Genomic DNA, 25,990 nt, shown 5'->3' on the forward strand with positions numbered 1-25,990 from the left:
TAAGCTGACAGCCAAGAAAATTATGAGACAGTGACCACCTCCCAATCATCTCAAATGCTCAAATTATTCCTAAGCCTGATTCTTACTGGTTGTTTGGTGTTCCCATGACTACATGCAGAAAAGGTGAAAGCAAAAGTAGTTACATCACGCTGAAGAAAGAGCTACTATTGATTACTGAAGAAGAACCTGTAACAATTTCTACAATAATAAAAGACTCTCAGCACTGAAACTATACCCACCTGGTCTTTCTGACAATATTAGGTAAGGCTTTTTCTCTTGTCTGATTAGGTTCTGAGATTCTTGATGCAGAAAAGATCCCAAGGGTATCAGGATATCCTAAGGATGTTTCATTGAGAAAATGAGGGCATCTGAATAAATCAGTACAGCTGTTATATTCATGTCAGCCTTTTACTTTGCCAGGTTTCAACAGAATCCTTGAAGTTGCTAGTTACAAACTTGCATAATAACTGACACTTTATGTCTGGAGAAATCTTTTGGACCAAATCCTTCTTCCTGATAAAGCTTCTTTGTGATAATCTAAAGGAACAGAGCAGCCTTTAAGATGCTTTTATCAGTTATATTCAGATTCAGCTGTCACAGGGAAATCTCCATATGGTGAAGAGCTGATCTTGCTGAGTTTGCACTCTTCCCATCACAGCTCTGATTTTGCAGCCATACCAAGAGGCAGATGTATGGCTGAGGCATTGCTGTGCTCCAGCAACTCCCTGCTGTGGAGCTGTATCTTGTCTCTTTTTCCAGGCACAGCTTAGAGTTCACGTGAACCACTTCACAAGCCCATTTGGGAATCCACTGACATGCACTCCAAAATTTCATTTGACTCCAAAGTCATTTTGGCATGGGCACAATGGCAGTCTTGATAATAGAGGAGCCTGGGGACCTCAATATATTTTAAATAGCCTCAACAAGAAAGCAAGAAGGCCCCAAGATTACTGAGATGCAGTTGTGTTATGCCATACTAATATTCCCTGTCAAATGTTAAGTAGCTCTATAAGCTGACTTGGGAATTAAAATTAGCTTGAAAGAAAAGAAAAATATTACATAGCAAATTCAGAAAAGCATACATAACTTACTTCTGGAAGAGTTAGGGAATGTTTCACCCTAAATGCTTGTTACTAGGAAAACCGTCACTTTTTAGGAAATTAAAGTAGAAAATCATAGCTTGGGCAAGGGAATTTTTTTCCCTAAACGAATGGGCTATCACATTAGATATTATTGCCTAGTAGCAGTTGAAATAAAACCTGAGGAACCCCTACCTATGTATAGGATGCAAAAAAAAAAAAAAAGTGTATTCCCACCATACAGATCCTCTTGGGCAAAGCTTCAGCAATAAAAAAGAATATAAATTTAATGATTTTTATTGTTCTGTTAATAAGTATCTTCAATCCAGAGCATGGGATGACGAAGCTGCAAATCAAGAAACAGCCCCAGTGTCAGAAATTTAGAAACTGGCTCCTGCTAAGTGTTGCTGAGATCCACAATACGTATTGATTAGAAAAAACCATAACCACCTTCTGCAGAAACTGTGGAGAAGCTATGTGAAGCACACAAACCACAGCACCTAGAGCTAGCATTCTGTATAGAAGCAGTGCCAAACTGCACCTGAAACAGCAGGGTTGATAAGGATGTACCCTTCCATTCCAAACTCCACATGTTCAGCTGAATGACTGTTAATTGTAATAAGCAAATCCACACATGAAACTATGGTTTGCTACCCTATTTCTCTCTCCCTCTCTCAGGTTTACTTCCAGAATTAAAAATAACCTGTTGATGCCACTTCTGGGAAGATAGGACTGAGAATGGTCCCCCTCTACAAACACATAATGGCCATTTTGTTCAGGAGATCTCAGAGCAATAATTTTTCTGCATCCCCACTCATCAACTCACCAAACCCTTTTTGGTAAGAGCTAATAAACTTAAGAGTTGCAGTAAAAGGCTAAACCTCTCAAGCACAATATCAGGTAAGACTATAACCAGTACCCATGCAACAAGATATTTACCAAATAAATCTCCCAGAAGATTCTGAGAAGGTGGCAGGGGGAACACAAAACACTCCAGTCCTTTTCCAGGCTCACCTGAGGGAAGAGATTTTGTGATGACACAAATCTGGCAATCACAGTATGCCTGTGAGCAAGATCCATCACAAACCACCTGATGATTTAATGTCACCAGCCCTTTCTACATCCTGTCTCTGACTAATTTCCAGTGCCCCAGAGTTGAAAAAACCTCACAAGACAAATGCAGATGGGGCAGAGGACCAGAAGTAAGCCTGAAACTCAGGAATGATTACAGTACAGTGTCAAAGGTCAGCAGCTCAATCATCTTCAGATCCCCTTTGGACACATGCCCTCATTTAAAATCCTGTAGGTGCTTGTCCCTGGAATACTGCTTGTTTGCTCTTGGAATGGTTAGAAAGCTTTTCAGTCATGACCAATATATGACCATGCATCACTTTGCTAACATAATCCTTTAATTTAAATATTACTCTTTCCTTGATATTGTGTGAATTGTGCTATTTTGGCCCAATTTGGCTAGTTGAGGAAGCTAAGTTTGCTTGCTTGCAGCTCCCGTTCAAGAATACAGATACTCTGCTCCCTTGCCACCCCAGTATTCCCCTTCTGCACCTGTGGCAACCTGAGTCAATCCTTTCTGACTGTAAGTCACCAGCACTGGATGCAATTTTCCAAACAAGGTTCCTCAGCTGTACTGTGCAAAGCCAGATTAATACTTCCCTCTCTCTCCTAAAAATACTATGCTTTGTGCATCACAGACTCAAGTGAGTCTTTTCCACAGCCATTCTGCTGGCAGCTCACAGTCATTTTCTCATGGAGGAACTCACCCCCATAGTAAGGTCAAAGCAGTAGACCCAAGGCTATCAGCATCACAACTCTCTTTCACTATACTGTTGTAGTCACAGGGTATTGCTTCTAGCCTTTTTAACCTTGAACAAATCCTTGCATTGGCAATTGTTATTTGCTGCTCCTTCCAATATCTCTAAGTAAAAATCATTGTTCATCCATCATGTCAGCCTCAGGACTTTTCCCCATTTCTCTAAGCTTACTGTTCTGCAATCTCAAGTCTTAGTCAAATATCTGCATTTGTTCCTCTTGCAGTTCAACTTCAACTGGATTAGCTTGTGATCACTCAGTTCATGATCAGTTTCAACACTCTGGCCTTCTACAAGGTCCTTGCTGCTTATTAATACCAGTCCTAAAATAGCATCCTCTCTCATGGACTGTTTGCTTGAGAAATCGAGTTTCTACAACACTCCAGAACATTTAAGCCCTACCAGTTCCCAGTGGTACCTTCCAGTCTGTAGCTGAGAAATTAGTTTCCCATAATCACATGCCATTTGCTCTTCTATGTCTTCCAAATAGTTTCTGGAGATAAGCATCCCTGTTCAAGTTTGTAAGGGATTACCACTCTTCTCTCAGTGAATTTCTTTTTTTATTCTTTCCTCTCAGGTGATTTTCCAGTGTAATGCACTATTATTTTATTTCTTCAAACAATGTACTGAAATACAGAGCTACTCCATGGCCTTTACTCTAATTTCTGCTGTTTTAAGTAGCCACCCCTCCAACGATTATATTCAAAATACTACTGCCAAGCAGAAGTGTTCAGCATTATCAAAGCAGCCTTGAGACAACACTTCCAGCCCCAGAGAAAACATTGCTTATAACACAGAATTCCAAACCAATTAAAGACTAAACATTGGTGGCATATCTTGCTGTAATAATTGCATTAGAAATCTCTAAAATTTTGCAGTCACAATATGCAAAAAGAAAAAAAAAACCACCAAAGCAATTGAAATGCTAGGTATTTCATTAAATCATCACTTTATCCCTTTGTCAACAGATTTTTTTTTCTAATGTGGAAAGGCTTCTGACATCTTTAAATGGTATAAGAATTTGTTTTCTCTTTTTGGGGAAGAATATATTAGCACAGCTACTAGAGCTACAGGCACTGGAATCCTATTATGTTTTCTCCATTTTTTCTTTTCTTTTTTTTTTTTTTTTTTTTTTTTTTTTTTTTTTTTTTTTTTTTTTTTAAGGGCAAAACAAGAGGACACGTATACAACAGCAAAAAGAGTGGCAAAGGAAGAAATTGCAGGTTTGTCTCTGATAGAAACTTATTTGCAGCCCCGCTGCTGGAGAAATCCAGGCTTGATGTACAATCATTTCTGCTGGTCCAGAGCTAAGCAATCTTGAACAAGTGATGAGAACATGCAAGACATCCGTCTGAGGCTGTCTTTCTGGTGGCAGGTTCACGGCATCCTTTCAAAAGCCGCAGTTGTCTTGACAGCTAAGCCAGCCTTTGACTGGGGACGGCAGCAAAGGCGGGAGAGAGGGGGAAAGAGAGAAAGCAGGGAAGCGGGATGAGGAGAAAAACAGCACACAGGGGGAATTAGCAGTGCGGCCAAGGTTCGTGATTTAGAGGCTGGTGAGGACAGCTAGAGATGTTTAGGTTTGCAGGGCAGCGTGGCGTGGGCGGTGCGGAGAGCCGGGGGACATGAAGAGCGAGGAGGGTCAGGATGGATCTCGGGACGCGTGGAGATGCTGCAAGCGGCAACTATGACGCAAAGCTTGTCCGCTCAGGATCACGCATCCAACTGTTCCTCCCTAGTGATCCCTCGATAAACAACGTCCAAAAAGGACGGTGACCTCATCCCACTGAAATTAGCCAAACACCACACATTTCCCCGTGTTCAGCTCTGCACATTCCTTAGAGCTGCGGCTCTCCCGGCTGCCAGCCCCATCGCTGCACCCAGGGCTCCTAGGGCCCCTGTGGGGCAATTCCTCCAGCTCACCCTGGAGCAAGGCTCTGGCTGAGCCCCCATCCCCAGCTCGGCTGGGCATTCCCGGCTCCGGCTGAGCCCCCATCCCCAGCTCGGCTGGGCATTCCCGGCTCCGGCTGAGCCCCCGCGCCGCTCCTGCGCCAGAGCCGCCTCTCCCCCTCCCTCCCTCCCCGCATCCCGGTGAGGCGGCGGGAACACGACCAGCCACGACAGCCCCGTGTAAAAGCGAGACCGCCGGTACAGGCGGAACAAATGCCACCCCCGGTCGGGACACGCCGTGATGCCAGCGGAGCACGACGCAGGCATTTATTTCACCTGGCTGCCGGGAGCGACAGGTTCCACGGGCTGCCAGCGCCGCCCCCTCCCCGGTGCCTGCGGAGGGGCCGCGGGCGGCTCTCACGGTCCGGGGCACGGGCAGGGAACACCCCAAACCCCGCCCGGCACCGGGACCCGGGGCTGGCGCCTCCGGCCGGGGGCCCCGACCGGCCCCTCCCGGGGCGAGCGGCTCTGGCTGGCTGCGCTTTCCTGATCACTTCCAGACCCTTCTCCCCCTCCCAACTGCTGTTTTCTCTCCCTCCCTCCCTCCCATTCTTCCCAGTGGCATTTTCTTTGTGTAATAAACGCTATTGTGTTCGAGGCGCCTCTTTGAGGGGGGCTGCTGCAGCTCCCTCGGGACAGGCAGGGGAATATAGCGGCTCTCGGCCGCGCCGATCGCGCTCTCCCGGAGCCCCGCGTCCCGGCGCCATCCCCGCGCCCTTCCTTCCCCCGGTGCCCGCAGCAGCGCCCGCTCTCCGGCCGAGCCCCCGCGGCTCCACCCGCGCCCGGAGCGGGACGCGCTGTCCCCGCAGCCCAGTGCCCAGCCCGCGCCTCCTCCGCCGGCCGCGGGCCCCCGTGCCCGAGCCGTGCCGCGGGAGGGGGTGACAGCAGCATCAGGTGCAGCCGGGGCCAGCGGCCAGGGCAAGCCCGGCCCCCGGCTGCCGCCTGCGCGCTGAGCGGCTGTGCCGGGCCCGCCCTCGGTGACTGGGAGGAGCCAAGAGAGCAGCGGGCTTCGCCGGGGATTTCCAGCCCGAGCGGGCGGGAGAGGAAGTGCGGGGCGGGGGGAGACGGCGCACAGCGGTCGGGACTTTCCGCCGGGCTGGCGGTCGCCTTCGCCCGGCTCCAGCTGCCGCCCGCCGCCCCGCTCCCCGCACACGCTCGCAGGTAGGGCGGCCGCGGGGATCGGCTTAGCTCGGCTCGGCCGGGCGGCGGAGGAGGAGGAGGGAGGGCGGGAGCTCCGGTGCCGCCGTGGCGGCGGCTCCGCGCCGGGCTCCGGCACCGGCCGCGCTCGCCTGCCGCGCTCGGGCGCTCCGGGCAGGGGGCCGGGGCCGGGCGGGCGGCGGGAGCCGGGGGCGCTCCGGCGGGGGCTCGGCGCTGACCGAGGCATTGCTGCCAGGCAGGGGCCGAGCGCTGCACCCGCAGCCCGTGCCGGGACCTCGGCGGCCGCCGGTGCTCGGGAATAGATCAGCCTGCGGCGGGGCGGCGCGGACTCTCCTGCCCGGACGCACTCGCACTCCAGGGCTTTGCAGGTGCCCCTTTCTTTCTTGCTTACTTATTCCCGCCTCCCCGTTCCCTCCCCTGCTCCCCTCGCTCCGTGCCCCGCTCCCCGCGGTGCGCGTGTGCCCGTGCGGGGAGCGGAGGGAGGCGAGGCCGGAGCGGAGCCGGGAGCCGCGCTGGCGCTTGCGGCGTTTGATGTGTCGTTTGAATGCAGAAGGCTCGCTCGCTCCTGGCTCCCTCCATATGCAGTGCTGGGGGCGGGCCGACGCCTTTAAAGGGGCACTGCCGGCAGCGCCGCGCCTGGCGCGGAGCGCGGTCCCGGCTGCGCGTCCCCCCGGTGCCGCTGCGGCGGAGCCCCCGCCGCTCCCCGGCCATGGGGACCCGCCGGAGCTGCCGCTCCTCGGCAAGGGAGCACTTGTGTTCTCGCAAAGTGCGCCTGCCTGCACCGGCGCTGCGCTATCCCCGTCTGCCTGCCGTGAGCGGAAAGAAAAGTGTTTTGTTTTCACGCCATTCATTTCATGCGCTGATTCGCGACGCCGCGTTTTAGCGCGTTGAATGAATCGCCGTGTTGTAGGTTAGAAAAAATAATGAATGTTTAAAAGTTTATACTGAGTCATTCCTCTGCAGATTAACCTATGACTGACTCATAATCTGCGAACTGCAGTGGCTTGTAAAATAGGAAGGTAAGGCATTTACCTCTTGATTTATTTGTGTATTTGAGTGCTTGAGATCCGAATTACTTGCAGAAAAACAGGAGAAGCTGTATTAATGTTGGGAGGCATAATCTCATGTTGTGCCGATCGGAGCTTGTGTGTGACGTGACAGGCTGTATGCGCTCCTCTGCGTGGATCTGTACCACGCATCAGGGCATCTTTCATCTTAGGCTGTTCTGTAGTAGTAAAATGTGGGAAGTTCCAGTGATACAATTTGAAATATGCTGTCTCTTTGGGTCTGTGACTTCTCTAGCTTGCTGAGATCGGAGCCTTATATACTGTATGTTGTAATTTACGTGTTTTCTGTTTCTTGTGTAGAATTGTGTGTTTTCCCTTGCAGATTTGTCCCATAGGATGCACGTAGCATTGTTGAGCACTAATCTGAACTTGTATTCATAGACTGTAAAGGAGTATAGTGCATGATGCAAAGGTGTCCTAGCAGTGTCTAGCTCAACCAAATGAAACAGTATAATTTGAAGTAGTTAGTAAAAATCTGTATTTAAAATGGCTATTGACTTGCCTAGGAGCCTGGATTGAAAGGCTACAGTGATGGTTGTTCAAAACAGGAGAGACCATAGCATATACTGCATGTTGTCCTTTTAAATGTACCACTGGCTTATGCCACACATGGATTAAGATCTAAGTGCTATTTGTGGTGATTAGGGAGAAGGCTGTTCATTTAAGGTGAGAAATACTCAAACATTTGGACAGAAATCAGTTTTTTATGGCCGCACTGGGAAACCCCTTGTCATAGAGCTTGGTAATGGAAACATTGATGTATCGTGAGCTTGGGCATTGCAAGCAGGCGGCACTAGGGGGTTATAAAAGTTGGGTTGTTCCAGAATGGTAGGTGTTTTACTGAAATACAACTTGCTGAGGTGATTCTAATAATAGCTGGACCTAGAATATAGAATTATAAAGTGCGTTCAGTGTCAAAAAAAATGAACTCTTATCAAAAGGGCGTGCTAAATGACTCAGTCTTTAGGCTTTCCTGAAGTCCTCCTGCAATCAAGTTTGATGATACCAATTTTGAGAAGTCATTCTTGCATGGATTCAGAGAATTTGAGTATTGTGTAAGCATATTTACTGTTGATACCTTGGAAAACTCAGTAAGATGGCAGTAGGTAGCATCAGTGACCAGAGATTATTTGTGAAGTCTTACTCGTCCATGTTAATACAGTTTGTCTTTTAAATGATCTTGGGATCATGTTGTATTTAGATTTTACATTGTTCTTGTCCATAAGGATCACTTAAAGAATGAAGGAGAATGGCTTTTTGGTACTGAAGTCCAGCTGTTCTATAGTAGATATGGCAATGCTGAAAATACAAAAAGCCAAAAAACTTGATTTTTGATTGATAAGCAGCTTCTCATAGTTTTTCTTCAGACAAAAAGGCAGTTTAAAAATAGGAATTACTTAAATGTACTCCAATATCCTAAAATGGCCTTGTATGAATAAATATTGTAAAAATAAAACATTCTGATCTCTTATGTCTTAGATGATGTAATTATTGGATTTCATTAGAGTATTTTTATTTTCATGGGATTTCTTAGTTGATGGTGCTGCATCTTATGATGTGTGAAGATTGCTCATTACACATTGGTTTCAGGTATCTGTACACTGGTGCACAGTTCCTTTAAAGAATTTCCAAGGCATACATTTTTGTTTGTTTGTTTGTTTTTTAAGCTGTGGATACTTTCTGAGTAGAATGCCTGTGTTTGAAACCTCCTTGAATATTTGGTGTATGGCTCAGGAACACCAGAAATGGTGGGAGAAACTGGAGATTTCAAAATGAGATATGGGGGAAAGAAGCCAAGAGAGGGAGAATTGTGTGGTTTTGTGGAGCAGAATAAAGGTGTGATTGTAGCACAAGAGGGAGTGCTGTAGTTGCACTAGGTTGTATCTTAAACTTTTTAAGCTGTTATGAGGTAGTGCTGTAGAAACTACAGTAGTAAAGGGCTGACAGAATATAATTGGTTTCTCAGCTCTGCCTGCTGGAAGCCCATGCCCTCATAAATGGATCATTTAAAGTCAGTATATTTAGTTTTGACAAATCACAGACGTTTTATTTTTATTCTTTTTTCCTTACGGCAGGAAAAAGAACTAGAGAACTGGGAGAAAGAGGAAATCAAGTTACAATGAAGTATCTTTAGGTGCCCACAATGGAGGAAGATGTGTTCTCTCTCCCTTTTTGCAATGGGAAAGAAGAGAAACAGAAATAAATGCAAAAAAACTCTTAGGATATCTAAGGGAAGTAAGGAAAGTATCCAGTGGAAACATATTAGAACTTAATGAGAAAATGAAGCAAAAGGTAATTTGGTATTGAGAATTCCATGTGTGTGTGAGAGAGGGAGAGATATTTACATGGTCTTTGGGGGAGTGTTTGTTTTCTTCATGTAGATCATCTCTTCTGGAGCCCTGACAGAAAAATATCTGTCATTTCAATTGCTCCTGACTGTTGGCTTTGTAACTAGGTTAACAGGGCGAGTGTCTCTAAAATTATATACAACAACTGTAGGTCACTAATCATCTCCACCCCCCAAAAAATGTTAAGCCTTTGATTTCCATGCAGTTGTTCTTCCCTGCTGCTTTACTCTGCATGTATAAAATGTGATTTTAGTAGAATTTCAAGTTCTGCTGTTCATCTAGTCAAGGCAGCCTGGGAAGCAAAGTCTCAACATGTTTGTGTGTGCAGAAGTTCAGTATTGTGTGTGTGTGAGAAGGATTCCATCTCCTGCTCACTCCTTGTACTGAAACTTGGGGTGTTGTGCACCTGGACATCAAGATTTGATTTTTCGCCAGTTGCAGATGTTAGATCTTCCATGGGCATAGCAGGAATGCCTTAAGTTGGAATATTTCATGGTTCTGGTATTATTTTATATAGTTTAATGGAATATTGATTTGTAAAATAGTTTTCTCTGATGTACAGAGGAAACATTCTGTAGATTATTTGCCATAATAAAAGTTGCTACTAATTCTGATTTAAATGCTGCGAAGTGAATCTTTTCACTCACAAATAATAAATGTTTTTTAAAAATACTGAAAAAAGTAATGAATCTTCCATTTTACATGTTTTAGTGATGACTGTATGGTAGCTCATCATTAGAAAAATTTGACATTTGGAGTAATACAGGACTTTCGTCTCATATTTTGGTTTCTGCATTACTGTGAAAAACATGTTTTTGTAGATAAAGTAAGGTATATGCACTGAAGACAGACTCAAAATGCCATGAGTCTTTACAGCTTTCTTAGGTGTCTAGGAAAACAAGTAATTTGGATTTCATCTGTCTTGAGAAGTGTGTTGCAGATGCTAGTGTAAGATAAGTGCCTTCCTGGCTGCCACTTTGTTCCTGCAGGCTTTGACATCTGTCAAGAAAGCGAAGATGTTCCACTGCAGATCCCAGTGTCAGGCTAGGAGACCTGGAGGCTGGGCTTTGGTTTTCTCATTCCTGTAGATGTGTGTGCTGTAGGCTTTCAGCTGGGGCCAGACCAGCAGGGGTTTGATGCTGCAGGGCTGAGAGATGTGACATCACCACGGTCCCAGGGGCAGAAGGGGGATTCCAATCCCAGTTTCCTTCTTCCCTGGGGAGTATTCTCATCATCAAGCCACAGGCCAGTTAAGAGTAGTGTCACTTCCTTCTCTTGAAACTTTTTGCCATGCCAAGAAGAATCAAAACTCAGTGTGCCTAAGAAACAGAGTGAGGGGAAGCATGATGTCTCAGTCAAGTGGTTAGGACTTTTTTTTTAGGATTACCAGAATGAGTAAAGACTTAGAGTCTGCTGATGCTTCATCCACTGTTGTTTTGTTTATTGTTTTCTCACGCATCTGAGCTTGATGTGCTTCCTGAGCTTATCAGCCTTCTCAGGATGTTTCCTTAAGCGTCAAATACATGCTGGGAAGGAGAAGAGGCACTTGGATGTTGTGCAGGTTTAGGTGGTAACTGACTGGGAGTTCTGAAAATAAAAACTGGCTTTTTTTTTAATCTAGCTTTTGCTGCATATACAGACCATTTTCCTGGCCTGTAATAACATGGGAATAGCGGTACTTTCCTATGATCTGAGGACATAAAAATGATGAGGTGCTGAGACCCAGCAGGGCAGTGCAAGCGTCATCTGTTGATAAAGTGAGTGAATTACAAGTGCTGTGTGAAGGCATCCAGTCCTGCCCCTGCAGAGCTCTGCTGTCCTGCACCATCAGCACTGTGGGGCAGGACACAGCACTTGCTTCTCTCTTCCATTGATGCTCACAGCAAACATGCAGTGCTCAATGAAACTGAGTGTACAGGACAGAATTTCATCAGTGGTAGCTGTTCCTGTGCTTGTACTTATTCCTGGCTTTCTCCTTTGAATGTTCTAGAGAAGTAACATTTTTTTAACTTATTTTATGGACCCAGCTTGCATGATACCTGTGGCACTTTGTAACAGCAAAGCCCAGCTCATAAACCTAATTTTAGCAATGTGAATGGATTTTGTTTTGTAAGCTCATCTCTGTACATGCAAGAGGGAGATAATTAGAACAATTATTAGATGTTTTTATAATGAAGATCTTGTGTGCTGTACCAGATTGACTGTGCCCACTCTGTCTTTACACAGAGAGGAACCTTGTGAGAGTGGGCTGCTTTGTGTTGAGGCTTTTAAATTAATGGCTTGCAGATGTAAGTCTTGATTTTTACACAGGAAGTATAACTTCATATTTTTCATTTAACTTGTTCTTGTTTTAATCTCCTTTAAGCCATCCCAAGTGACTCCTCTTTCTGCATTTTACTCTCTTCAGTTACCAATGGATTGCTCTTGTCCGTGCTGTGCTTCTCTTCCAGCTTGTTTGTCCAAACAGTATAAATGCTCTTAATTTCTCCAGCTGCTTCTTCTGATTCTTAGAAGTGACTTATTTCGACCTGCTTTCAATCAGATTTCTTACAATTTTAGAGTTGCTAACAGATGACTTTTATTCCAAGGTGGTTTTGTCCTTGCACTTGAGCAAAGTACCTGCGTTCTTCCCTTTACTTCCATTTACATCATTCTTTTTTTTCTCTTGAAATACCCTTTTCCAGGGTTGTACTTATTTTCACATTCTGCCAAGTAATTTCTGTCTGCAAAATCCACTTTTCTTTGACCTCTTTCTAGCTACCTGCTTCTGTGATTCCCTCTCTGCCCCACCTCCATTCCAGGTGAATTAACATGCTCTTCTCTTCCAGGGCACCAGAGATACACTGCAGTGTACCCTGCTATTGTCTGAAGTACATATGTCTATGATTCTACACCTGCTTTTACTCCATCCTTTGCTCTGTCCTTTTTTCTGTTCAGCACATCCTTGCTTGGGAATGTTTTTATCATTATGACTGTTGGGGTTGAGCTTGATTAGGATACCAGTTCCACATTCAGTAGATGAAGGTAAAAGTGCTTGTGGTTGTAAAATGCCATGTTCCCAAAAGGCTGCCATTTGGCAGTTTGAGTAGAAGGAGGTTGGATACCTAAATAAATGAAGACTGCTGAATTGCATGTGTGTATCTCTAGCAGTTTTGGAACCCTTTGATGCAGCAGTATTTTCATTGCATTCTCAAATTTAGTGTTTTAGGGAGCGGGGAATAAAGGACTTGTGCTAACTTCATTAGAAATTAATGACATGTAGTATCCCTTGAGGTCAGTATCCTGTTCTCTGTCAGGAGCTGAACCCTGTTTCTATCTACAGAATCTGACCATGCTATAGTTCAGATTAGCACATACATCTCACTGCTCACCCATGGTGTCAATATGTGATGGAAATGCCAATGAATCCTGTGCTGTAGTTCAGCCAGCAGATATTGCTGTTGTGTTGCTCATACTGTTTGGCAGGTGGTTTTTGTAGCTGTGTGGTTTTGAGCATGGACAGAAGAATTCTCTTGCACTTTCTAGGAAGATGAAACAAGTTTATTGTTATTTGAGTATTGAATTTCATCAGATATTTTTCATTAGCTGGCACCATAAATTTCCCATATTCCTCTTCCCTTCTTGCAAATTCCTGAGAACTGCACTTTCATTTTGAGAAGGATTATTTAGACATGCAGCTTTCAGTATTTAGGCAGCAAGATTTTGAGGGAATTTTGGGGGATTTACTCTTTTGGTAGTTTGTGTCGTTTGGTTGATGTTTGGTTTTTTTTTGTTGTTGTTGTGTTGGGGTTTTTTGTTTGGTTGGTTTTGTGTGCTTTTGTTTGCTTTATAAAGACAGATTTAGGGCAAGCAAATAAATATCTACCCACTGCATTCTGTGTATTTTTACAGAGGAGACTCTCAAAATAAATGAGGAAGAAGCTTGGAATTATCCTGTTTGTGTAAATAAAGCTTTCAGTACATATAGCCAAAGTATGGTGGTGTAATTTTGCAGAATTAATGACTAAGATTTTAGTGGTATTTTTGTTTGTTTTGGTTTTTTTTCATTATGAACTCTCAGTATATTAGTTGACTGTTTTGAGATGAGCTTGGGCAGACAGACCTTGAAGGTCCTCTGAACCATACATAAAAAGGCAGTTATTCCAGAACAAGTGTCCATATGCTGAGTTAATTGGAAAAGTTCAGAGTAGTTGAACCCTTAGTTACTGTGTTGTGATTTATATAATGGACACAGAGGACAAAAGGCAGTGAGGAAAAAACTGACTTATGTATCCAGTTATACATAAGTTTGTCATGTCTGTTGGCAAGAGATAAATAAATGATGGATATTTACAACAGGCATGGTGCTGTACACTTTATTGATGCTTACAATAAATTGCTGCACTTCTCCCATAGGGTGTTTAGTATCAGAATTGCAGCCTGAAGATGTCTGGGAATGCATGGCTTCATCTCAGGTTGGGTTTGTCAATGTTCTGTACACTTCAGAGGTAGTGACATCTCTATTCTCCTTTCTGAGGGCAAGTTGAAACATGCCTAAGGGAGCTGGCACTGCTGCAGTTATTGTTTAGTTTAGAGGGTTTTTTATAAATTTCTAAAATCTTATCTCCTGGTTAAACAAATGTCCTGTGTTCTTAAGAAATTTCTGTATGAATGTAATGTGGGTGTCTGCAGAAAAAAGGACCCTGATTTTCTATGGAGAAATGATTTGGCTTCTCTTGTGACTAATCAGATTTTATAGGGTAATAATCAAGCCATGTGCTAAAGTACCAGTTGTTAACACCTCCAAACTCAAATATTTGTCATGTTAAAGAAAGGGGGAAATTGGTGAACTCTCCATTAGGTGGTGCTGCTGGGATTGAAATATTTATATACTTAATGGAAACAGGATTCTGCCTAGCACTATTTCTATGTCTGTGTTTTTCTTTTTAAGGTCTTCTCTTTATTAAAAAAACTTCTCAAAAGCAGGAATGCTTGCTAAGGCATGGATTTTTTTTCTGTTTGGAGTGATTAGATAAAGTACTAAAAAGACAGGCTGTCCTCATGGGAAAGGGGTATGGAAGGAATCAATCATATGCTTTTTGTGTGGGTGATTTAGATTTTAGCAGCTGCCTCTGTTGTAGCTCTCATCTGTTCAAGTGTTGACTCTGTTATGTTCATACCCTGCTACCATGTGGATGGGGATACTGTAGCATTAAAGAAATGCAGTCTCAAGAAATATTTGATTTAAACATCCAGAAATTATTTAGACTGACCATTACATTGTGAATTTTTTGAGTTCCTATGATGTCTTTTACCCTATCTACTAGCATTTAATTTTAAAGAGCTGTGTTTTAACTTTAACACATCGTGATGATGTTTCTTTAAGCCCTGACTGACTACTGACTTTAGAAAAACCTAAGGGAGCAGAGATGGTGCCTGCACACACTCAGAGGCACTGAGTACCATCTTAAATGCTGTAAGTTGTCCTCTGTGGTGTGAGGTTGATGCTCAAAAAGCATCATGAGATCTTCCATATGGCTAAACTCTTTATCTGCCAGTTCTGCACAGGACTTGGCATCTGGGATTGTACTGAACACCTGTGATCAGACCCTTGACTCTCTGCAGTAGCTAGAGCTGAGATACCAACTAAATTAAAAGTGAATTTGTTAAGTACTCCTTGCTGGTAAGATTGCTTCAAAGGTAGCAGAATGAGGTTGCTGAGGTCCTTGAGTTCTCCCACACCACAGGGCTGTGAGTAGGAAAAATCCCCAAACTTCATTTTTAGAAATGGTGTTGACAAAGAGAAATGAAGTTAGTCACATTGGGTTCTCTTTTCATTACAGGTAGAAGTAATTTTAGTGTGATTTACAGAACCAAGGTGACTATAACCAGCTAACAAAACCAGTTTAGTAGTATTAAAAAGCACTGAGCAAGAAATGGTGTAAATGCATTTTTTCGTAAGAAACTGAGACTAATCCCTTCTTCTTTCTTTTGAAGAAGATGTAGCATAGCAAAAATCTAATTCTTAGAGGTAGAAAGTTTAAATAATTTTAGATCTATCAGCTGGAAGCCTAGCTTAACAGACTTGACTTAAGTTTAACAGCTGTTGAAGTTGTGTGAGAGAGCCAGTGGGTGTCACATGCAATTTTCTGTTTTCAAAAAGAGAAATAGAGAAATTTGCAAAAATATTAGTTAACTTTCTAACCTTGGTCAGGATTAAAATGTGTGATTGCCAGATGCTGTTAGTTCCTTGAAATATAACAGGTTCAAATAATAGGCAGGGGGATGCTGCATCTTGATCTTAATAATTTATTTTGGAATAACAGTGTGATAACAGGAAAAATGGACAAGTTGTTGTGTGAGAGAACTTGGCCATTAGTGTTTTATCAGTTTTCTAATAATGACTTAGAGCTGGCTAATAATAATAATAACCCCTTAAAGGGGCAATTCAGAGGTAGCAGCTATGATGTTGTCCAGCCATATGACATTGTATCAAATTGTCATTTCTTATGGGATTGGTTTGGTGAGCGAGGCCAAACCAAACGTGGAAATTAATTAGGAAGGAAGAAAAAAATTGTGCTTGGTCACCTTGAATAGAAAGCCTGGTTCTGACATTGTCCAGGATAGTGCATAAAGACAAGGCTAATAGTATTCTACACTGTCTTATTAGATATATAAAAATTAACAAAACTTAGCCTTACTTCTTTTTCCTGCCTTGACTTTCAAGTGGTTGGGAGACTAACTCTGTTTACAGGATAAGATTTGGCAATTAACAGGATTTGTCACTGCATTTTGCTGTGCTTATTCCTCAATCTGGAATCTCATTGAATTCCTCAATCTAGAAGCTGTTGGTTCTACAGCCAGTGGCATCCAACAGCACATCCCACTGGCATGCTGATCAGACAGGATGGAGTCAGGACAGAAAAGAAGTGACAACATATTATAGTGTATTGAGGTTGTGTCTTTTTAATTCTTCTTTTTAGGTGAAGAAGGTAATGAGGGGAGGATTGGGGAATGATAAGAGCAGGGTTGTGATATACCCACCAAAAATGAGTGGGTATCAAAAAAGGTAGTAAATAAATGATCAAACAAGATTTGGCATAAATAAAGGATTTTATTTGCAGAGGTATTTTTGGAGAAAGGAGTACGTCCCACGCACTTGTGCAAGAATTCATTGATGTACAGGAAAGCTCTTGATAATAAATATGGATGGCTGTCCTGAGTTATTAAATGAAATGCTAGAGCCTGATGGTAGGACTAGATGCAATGTGTCAGGCTTGATGCTGTTACTGGCACCAAAATGAAATCGTGTATCTCCATCACTCAGAGTAGGGCAAGAGCTGCAGAGTGCTGGAACTCACTTTGTACCTCCCAGCCCAGTGTTTAAACCATTTTAAACCACTTCTGAGCATGAGTCTTATGTTATATGATGTTGTGGAGTGAACTGTAAAAACCAAATCATGATTTTGTCATGATTTTAGGTTTGGGGTTCTTTTTGTTTTGCCTTTTTTTTTTTTTTTTTTCCACTACTGCAAGCATAGTAAATTCCAAGGAAGAAATGGGAATGCCAAATAAAGATGTATCAATATCTTAATGTTGTAGTCAGTTACCAGGGCTCAAGCATCAGAGCCTATTGCCAAGTATTACATACATTAAGTAAAATAGAAACAAGGGCATTTAGGGAGTGTTTTAGTAATGTTTCTGTATGGCCTTATTCCCTGTTAGACCTCCCTGAGCCCATATGATGCATTCCTTAAAGTGATGTCTGTGTTCTTCTGGTCTCTACTCATTTTCCTGTAAATAGATTTTTTTTTTTTTTTTATGAAAGCTTTAATGTTTGTACTCAAGTGACTTTTGAGGTGGTGTTTCCCTAGAGCTATCCTCCTTACCCAGATGTTCACATCAAGAGAAAAGAGGCTGGTGTATAATGGCAGTAAATTAATGCAGAAGAGTTCAGCTTCCATTGTTCTGAGATGATGTAGGGTATTCATCTGTTTTTACTAAGATAAGTGGTGACTTGGGGGTCATTCTTTCTGCAGATACCCTCTGTGGTCAATCAGTGCTCTTTGACAGTATCACAGCTTTGCTATGACTGTGGCAGAACGAGTTAGACAATCCAAACTAACTCTGGAAAAGCAGGCAGTATGGGAATTGCAATCAGGCTGATGAATTTTCAGCATTAACTGGTAAAACTGGTACTGATATGAAGTGAGGAGGAAATGCATGGGGGAAATAGATGTTGGAGTGTTGCATACATAAAATCAGTAACCACTGCCTGCAATTTGCCCAGGTGTAATTGTTTCTGATGGCTGTCTAAGCACAGGAGGCTCAGGGTTGTCTCCAGTGTGTGCTCAGACGAGCTGTGCAGTCTGGGAAGCCAATCTGTCCTACAGGAGAATTTGTGGGAAGGGCACTGTAGAAAGACACAAGTCTCCATTACAGAAATAGGATCTTTCAGGTGTGGAGTGGTGTCCTGCCTGCTTTCATTTTTCTCATTCACCAGAGACCTAGATCAGGGGCTGGACTAAAGTTTGGAACACTGCTGTTTGTTGCTGCTGCAAGGATTTATTTTTCTAATTCACCCTTTATCTCTGGTCTAGGTTTTTATTGGCATTTTATTTCTTGTGTGGTTTTGTTTCGAGTTTTTTCCCTAATTCGCATTGAGCTTTGTGTTTTGGATTACTGTACTGGAATTCTTCCCTGGACCATGTGGAGATGCAGCATCAGAACAGAATTAGTGAAGCTTCTCTGCCATTATGTTCCTGTCTGAATGGAGGCAATGGCTGAGCTGATGGGTAAGCTCTTCTCAAGCTTGTCAGAGTAGCTCCAAGGGTTCTGAGCTCTGCAGGGCCATCTTGCAAAGTGGCACATTAAGCTTGCTCCAGCATGATTTCCAGATGTTTAACTTTGTAGGAAGAGCTGTGATTGCTTGCTCTTGAGATTTGAGTGGAAGACCTAAGGCAAAGCACAAAGCCACTGTTTTTCTGGCTGTAGTTTTTTAGTAAGGCAAATTGGGAGTGAGCCTGCCAGCTCATGGGGGGTGAGGACTTGTGTCTGTGTATGGATAAAGATGGTGAACTCCATGGAAATACAGACTGTACAGGCCTGACCAGAAGGGTCCAGTTGCCGGTGAGGAGCAGTGTTCACTGTCCCAGGAAACAGAGCTGTGCTGCTGTTTGCTTTCCATGTGAACTGGTGACACATTGGGAACTGTGCTGAGGTCCCAAGAGAATGCTTTGGTAATTATGGAGATGTTGCTTTTTACTTGAGCAGTGCAGCTGCATTGCTGCTCCTGGTCTGTGTGTTCCAGGCATAGAATTTAGGCCTTTAGATGAATGAGTGCATCAGCAGATAAAGAAAGAACATGCTTTTTGTTTTCTGTTCTGCATGGTCTTTTTTGTTTTTTCCATAATTACAGGCTGGTGCTGTTGTGCAGTGGAGGCAGCCCCCATCACTAGGTTTAATTTAAAAAGAAGCATATAGTTTCTTAAGTCAGAAGACCTTTCTCATTCATTCTTCTGTTGCCATCAATTTGGCTTTTGCTGGCAAATACATGGGTAAATTGTCCATCAGAAGAAAAGTGAGATGGGATATATTGATGTATTGTGGAGAGACAAAAATGTTTCAGTAGGACTGAATGCTTTAGAAAGGATTTGCATCACCAAAAGCAGATTAAAAAAAATAAGAACTACAGAAACAGTTGTTCATATATTGCATTATGGAGCACCAGCACTAAAGATTGAACTGAACTTTCTGAATTTGAGCTTCTACTCGGGTGTCCCCCTAAATGCTTTGTGGCCTGCTAGGAAACTTGTTTTGCACTGTCATGGTGATAGAATTATACTACTTCAATACTAAAATGTGTCTCTAAAATGTACTTTTGAAATTTAACACTTAGGCTTTAGTTTATGAGCAGCTTCATAATTTAAAGTCTCTTTTAGAACTCTAATCCTGATGCTTGTGCATGTATGATCCATGACATGAATTCAAAGTATTTATTCCATTTCCAACTTTCAAAAAGTTGTGTGATGAAAAAGATCACTCTTAAGTATCATTCAAAATATCTTAAAAACAGCAACTAAAATAATAGGTGATTTTTAGCAGATTAAGAGGAATAATATAACCTGGGTAGTGTTTTGAATTTACTTTTTGGTTTTTAAATGTAATCCTTAAACTGTTATCAGCCTTCTGAAAACTAAGAAGAATTCTTTCATTCAAGCTACTTTACTTTGAGTGAAGTACTGGATTTTATAGTGTAGTGGTGTTAGACCATATTTTCCTTGTTAAAAGAAGGAACTCCTTTCAGATCATTACTGACTAATGATTCTTGGCTCTTATTAGCTTTTAAAAGCTAAAAGTGACAATGGAAGAACTAAGATGGTATCATGCTTCCTTGTAAATACATTCTGACTGGCTCACTAATTTTCTACAAAAACAAAACTGGTTCCTTAAACTACTGCAGTTCTTAGTATCACAGCTCAGAATGGCAACAATGTGCTAACCAAAGTTTTATGCTGACTAATATGTTTTAATGCCATTTGGTGGTAGTGTGACAGCCACCTCTCCTCTGTTTCCAGTGTTCACATTTCCAGCCTTTAATATCAGTATAAGTCTTTCCTATGCCGAGAAGGTTGAAGAGCAGTAGCCAGTAAAATTAGAGCTGTGTTGTGAAATGGAGTTTCTTTTCTTGGTTTTGGTTTAGGTTAACAGAAGTATCTTTACATCTGCAGTTTCTGGAAAGAAAGAACACTGTGAACCTCTGCCCAATAAAAATTTTCCCATTATGTAAAACATTCTTGTAGATATTGACTCACTGATGGTAGTGGTGACTTCCTCCATGAAGTAAACAGACTTTTGCAATGAGTTTCTAGTGAACTAGTAAGTTTCAGTGCAGCTTTTTGATTTGCTGTAGTTTGTTACAGTTTAGTGCAGCCTTTACCTACTGTTTTTCTTTTTTTGCCTTCAGGCTTGTGAGAATTGTTTCTGTATATTAATAGGAGATGCTTGAAACCAACTTGACTTGTTTGTTTCCCAGCAGGAAAGCCTGAGTGCTTAGGCTTTAACTGCATCAAGACCAGCTCTCAGCAGTGGGAAACTATGTATTAATCTGGCGGAGGCACAGACTGCACTCTTGTGTGTCACTGGGGTTTGTGTTGGGAATTTTTTTCATGTAAGCAGGTAGGTAGGAACAATTTTCTGCTGTGTATGTTTTTAATATGTATATTGAGAAACCTCATGGCAGTTGTGTGAGATGTTTTTTTTTTTTTTAATGGGATTTTTAATTTTTTTTTTTTTAATACTAGTATCATTGCATGACTCTGAAGTACCTCGTTTCTCCTTTGCGTTTTCACATCTTTAAGTTGATGATAATAATTTAACAAATTGTCTGCAGTGCCTGGGCTTGGTTTAGTTGTGAATGAAGGGGATACCTCAAAAGTCAAAGCAAGTTTCATTCTCATTTCCATAAATAAACCCTCTTGTAGCATTGTTCTGTCTCATTGTGTGTCTTGCACACAATCAGAATGGATTATTTGGCAAGTTCTGCATTCTGCCTGATGGGCTTAAGTTGCATGATAGTGTATGGAGGCTTGGTTTTTTGTTTTATGAGTTCTATTTGCAAGGAAGGTAAGCAAATTATTATCTTTATTTCACCAAAAAAAAATCTTCCCCTCAGATGCTTGATTTCAAATAGATTAAAAATGTGATTAAAACCAGCTTCCTCAGTCAGCCACAGCCTAATTTGGAAAACTGCATTTAACCTTAGTTGCAAGAGGAGAAAATATCCTGAATCCTTTAGAACAGTACCTTTTATATGTTTGGGGTTGTGCTTTCCTTCCTTGTTCCACTCTACCTTTTCTGGAGTTTAAAAAGAAATTATACTTCTAAAAAAAAAAAAAGTTAGTCCTGTTTGCCTTCAGTTTAAGCTTTAAATTAGGAATGGATAAAAGAAGTGAAACGTGCTCCTTTCAACTTCTTGACATGAACGTAGGAAATTCGTCAGTCCTTCAGGTGAGTGTGATGGGGTTGTGTCTTCGTAGAGGAGCAGCAGGTGATGCTCTGGGACTACTCTGTGGCTTTTTCCTTGGAACAGGTACAGCTTTTTCAAGCTGGAAGGTAGAGAGGCTTTTTCAAAATTTCTTGTGGAAAGGGATAAAAATGAAGCTTTTTACTGCAGTATTACTAGATTGTGTGTTAAACACTAAGCGACTAAGAACTTCTTGTTGGTAATAAATTATGTGAATTAATGATGATATTTATATACAGAAGTTCATGTTCTTGTCACAATAAATTCTTTTTCTAGGTGCACATGACAGTATAACAAGTCCTTTTTAGGTTATGATCTGGAAATACCATCTGAAGGGTTCAGGAAAAGGAAGTAGCCTGCTGGAATAACTGGACACTCTTTTGGCCTCCTCTCTTTCTCTTTTACTCTCCCACACAGGACCATGAACAATTTATGAAGCAGACTTGCTATCTTTCTGTAAGATTTTTTTTTTTTTTCCCTTGGCCATGTCTTGTAAGTTAGTGCTAGATGTTTGGTGTCATTTTCCTAAGAAATGTTGTGTGCCTCTGTGCTGGTATGTGAATGCCTGCCAGAAAAGAACTAGGCTACACATGGCTGCCTTGAAGTAATTTTCACTTTCCTGAAGCAGAACAGGTTAAGAAGTGTTAAGGTACTAGTCTTAGGCTAACTGCAGAAACAAACAAACAAAAAATAATTAAATATCTTATTTTGCCATTTATGTTTGGTTTTTAGGGGAAAGGGATATATTTGGTCCTTCTTCTCCCCTACTTTACCAAGATATAATTGTTTTTGTGTTCCTCATTTCTAGTTATTTTTTCACTTTTGACAGTTCCCAGCTTAAGATTGGAGTCCTATTATACAAGGTAATACATATGAAGAGATGGGAACTTGGTAGGTGCCCAGGTAAGATCAGAGAAGGGGGATCTGTTCCTCAACAAAGGAGAATAGAAATATACACAAGTGCTTTAAGTCATGCAGAAGGTCTCTGATAGCTTTTCTGATCTTGTTCTTCTGTTTCAAAGCCAGCAGGCTTCTCTTTCCCCTTTTCAAATTTGTGATCGTGTTTTTAAAATGTTGTATGTCATGTGGTCTGCAAACCAAGGAAGGGACTTGAAGCTGAAGATGACCTTCGGTGGTGAATTATTTTCAATAGATAAAGCTTTGAAACAAAACTAACTATAACTGGGAGCCTAAACTGGGTATATATTGTCCACTACAGGAATGTCAATGTTAGCTAAGCCATGTTAGAAGAAGAACTGTAAAATCACTGTTTCAGTGCATGGGAGCTCAGGAGCCCCTGTGAAGAGTAAGCAGAGGACTTTTGCACAGCTTTGAGAAATGAATCCTCCTCTGTTGGTGGGGGAGTGGGTAGTAGTTGTGTTCATTGAGTCTGTACCTGTGTTGCCCATTATATTGGCCTTTTCAGGGAAAGGAAAACCCTGAAACATGACCCTGAAACCAGCCAGCCTTTGCACTGCTCTGAGCCAAGCCCCTGAAGGATGCAGCTCCTGCTAACCTGTCCCATTTCCTTTCTGCTCATCCCCATCCAACACGCTCTGATTGCTGGCTGCTGCCCCTCTCCTGGGGCTGCTCAGCAGCTGGGGAGGTGCCAGAGGGCTGTTCTGGAGGTTTCTGAGCTTTCCATGTCATTGGCAGCATGTGCTCAGCGTTCCTCAGGGAGGCTGAAGCAGGAGATGGGCAGGATGCTCCCCCAGGGAGGGCTGGATCCCCAGCAATAATGGGTTGCTGATGGTAGGCAGCTGCCACGAGCTAACAGATCTGGCCTTGAGCCTGGCTCTGCAGGATGCAGAAGGAGCAGGGGTGGGAAGCAGTGATGAGCCTATTGTTTGAGATGAGCCTAGGACTGGCTGATTGACACTGAGGGCTCATTGCTGCTCCCTTTGCTCTTAAACACAGCTGTGGAGAGTGGAGGGGGATGGAGGTAACTAATTAGAGTTATTATGTATTATGGACTTCTAGTGTACAGAGAGGCAGTGGGCATAAATGAAGGAAAAAATGGATAAAATTCCATCTGAATACAAGAAAAGCTTTTGACTGGGGGTGTGCTCAAACACTGCAACAGGCTGCCCAGTGTGGTGCTAGAATCACTCTGCAAATATTCAAAACCCAATGGGTGGCTGTGCTGGGCAGCTCTGCCTGGGCAGGGGGCTGGCCTGGATGGTCTCCAGATGTCCCTTCCAACCCCATGGCTTCTGTGAAAGCTTCTTTAATGTTTGAATGTATTCTTTTGCTGCTGTTGTGGAACACTTGGGGAATAATTACAAATGCCCCTGCTGGGCACTTGTCTCACAAATACTGCTGTTGTGTAATCACTGCAGTTTTAATTGTATAGGGAAGGCATCCAAGTGCTAAGTAGTTAATTGACTAAACTCCCCAATTTAAGCAACAAAAGCAGAAAAAATCCACCAGTGTCTCCCCCTTCCCTGAACTGAGAAAACACCAAAGCACCCTAAACCTTAAAAGACATTTTAGTTTTAATCCCTTAAAATATTATGGTTATGAGAATTAAACAAAATTGTTTATTATTTCCCCCTTATTTCCTTTAGTTTTGCCACAAAATACTATCCTCCAATTTTCCTGTGAAAAATGAAATAAAAAGTAGGCTGGAGCATTAGAGGAGGAACAGCAGTGAAAATGCTAAGAGATCCCACTAAATTGTGCACTTTATGCCTTTCAGCCCACAACTAGGAAGTCATGAGATGATGTGACAGAACTTTCCTGTAGCTGTGATCCTTTGCTGGGCTCTTTCAGCCCTCCCCTGACAGCATTTTGCACAGCCCTCAGAAAGACTGCAGTGCAGTAGCTGGCAAGGAGGGAATTACTAGGAGGGAAAATCAAGCTGTGGTGGCTCCTCTTGCAGTGTGGGGTTGCTGAGATCTGCATTTTGGAGGAGGTAACGAGCGGCTGCCTTTGGGTTTCCAATTCAGAAATCTGGAAGCTTGCAATAAAAAGGATGTGGATAAGTTTTCATTAAATGTCCCTAGAGTGTGCATGGCATGCTGGGCAGCCACTAAGCTTATTGATGCAGTGGTTTGGGTTTTCTTCTTGATACAAAACACCTGCAGTTTCTGCCTAATATTTTGTTTTTAATCCTCTGTGCTCAGACAGTGGAGAATAAGGTAAGGTACTTTTTGTTGACTAACATATAAAGGATAATGGAAGTAATTTCTGTATGTTGTAGCATGCAACAATAACTGTGTTTGTTGGAAAGTAAAAGTTTTGATTGCCTTTTTTATTGCTTGTAATTCATTGAAATTCTTTGTGATAATTTCCCTGAATTAGCTGGTATATTCAAGTTGAGAAACAGTTATGTGTACTTCATTAGTATTAAAAGAGTTTTTTTTTTTTTGGTAGTCAGTTTTCACTTTGTTTTTCCAATATAATACAGAATTATTTTCAAGATAATTCTTTTCAATTTTTCTGAGAATGTTCCTCTTTTTATGTTAATCTTAGGAGCTAAATCCCCAATCTTTCTATGTTTTGCCAATATCTTTGGATTTTTTTATTTTTTTTCATGCCAGATTTTTAAGGGTGTAGCACTGTCATAATGCTGCTGTTCAGCTGTGGAGTGCACTTGTTTAGTAAGAATGAAACTTTGGAGCCTCCTTAATTCTCTGTGGTTTGGAAGGGGTTGGTTGGTGTCTTGGGAGGGAAAGGGGAGGCTGAAAGTGCAAAGCTTCCTGCACTAAATTTGGATTTATACCTAAGAATATGAAGGAGCATATTCTGGGCCATATAATGGCCCAGGGTCATTGATATAATTGGTGTCTGAAGTCAGAATGGGAGCTAAGAGTTTTAGGGCTTCAGTTTTTTGCTGAGTTAATATGTAAATGTTTAGTACAGAAATTTGTACTACCTTCATGACATCTGTAGGTATAATGGGCTGACTTGTAATTTATATACTGTTTTGGTGGGGAAAGTGTTGCAGATCTCCTTTTTGTTTGAGTAAGCATTTATTCCTGGAGTTTTCTATAAATCTCAGTGCTGGGCTGTTTTTCCAGGTAGTGTGTTTCTAGAATGAGCCAGATTGGGTTTTCACTGGCCTGTGTGTGTTTTGCCAGAATCTGTAACCACTCATTAGCATGTTACCCACTGTGATGATGGTCCAAAGTACCATTGCTGCTACTTCATTAGCAGCTGTAGCCTTTCCTTTCCGCTCCCTGAGGACCAAAGGTGAATTGTAGCACATGACTATGATTAAAAAAAAAAATCAGAAAGCCACAAACCCCCTGTTTGGTAGCTGTGGCAGTTCGTGGCATTCCTCTGGCTGGCTGAAGGCTGTCTTGGTGTGGTGCTGGCCAGCCCAGCTGTGCAGGGTCAGTGGCATTTGTGTGACATTTGTGTGCCCCTTTGTAGCCAGCTGTGGGTGCCTGCTGGGGCTGACCCGTATCTGCAGCACCGTGTGTGCACTGGGGGCTGAAGGGGAGAGAGGGACATCAGGCTTTGAGTGTGCTGACCTGGGCATTGAGAACTTTACTGAGCTCTATGCCACGTTCAAGAATGCACCTAAACAGAGTTTACTGTAAATTTATATTAATTA

The 25,990-nt window shown here is 42.5% G+C and overlaps 1 protein-coding gene across 15 annotated transcripts in view; it reads left to right on the plus strand.

Moving 5' to 3' along the window:
• The first annotated feature begins 5,823 nt into the window (after positions 1–5,823).
• TRAF3 (TNF receptor associated factor 3) overlaps positions 5,824–25,990 on the plus strand; it is a 69,594-nt gene continuing 49,427 nt past the window's right edge. For 4 of the 15 annotated variants that reach the window (XM_079309477.1, XM_079309482.1, XM_079309483.1 and 1 more), the window contains exons 1-3: positions 5,824–6,013; positions 6,246–6,378; positions 6,974–7,029. The gene's annotated coding sequence lies outside the window, so the exon portion shown is untranslated. Of the gene's footprint in view, positions 6,014–6,245; positions 6,379–6,973; positions 7,030–20,439; positions 20,583–24,032; positions 24,344–25,990 lie in introns of those variants that run through there. The other 11 variants (XM_079309484.1, XM_079309487.1, XM_079309486.1 and 8 more) reach the window with 7 other exon arrangements.

This window comes from Erithacus rubecula (assembly GCF_903797595.1).
Source record: "Erithacus rubecula genome assembly, chromosome: 6".
Taxonomy (NCBI): domain Eukaryota; kingdom Metazoa; phylum Chordata; class Aves; order Passeriformes; family Muscicapidae; genus Erithacus; species Erithacus rubecula.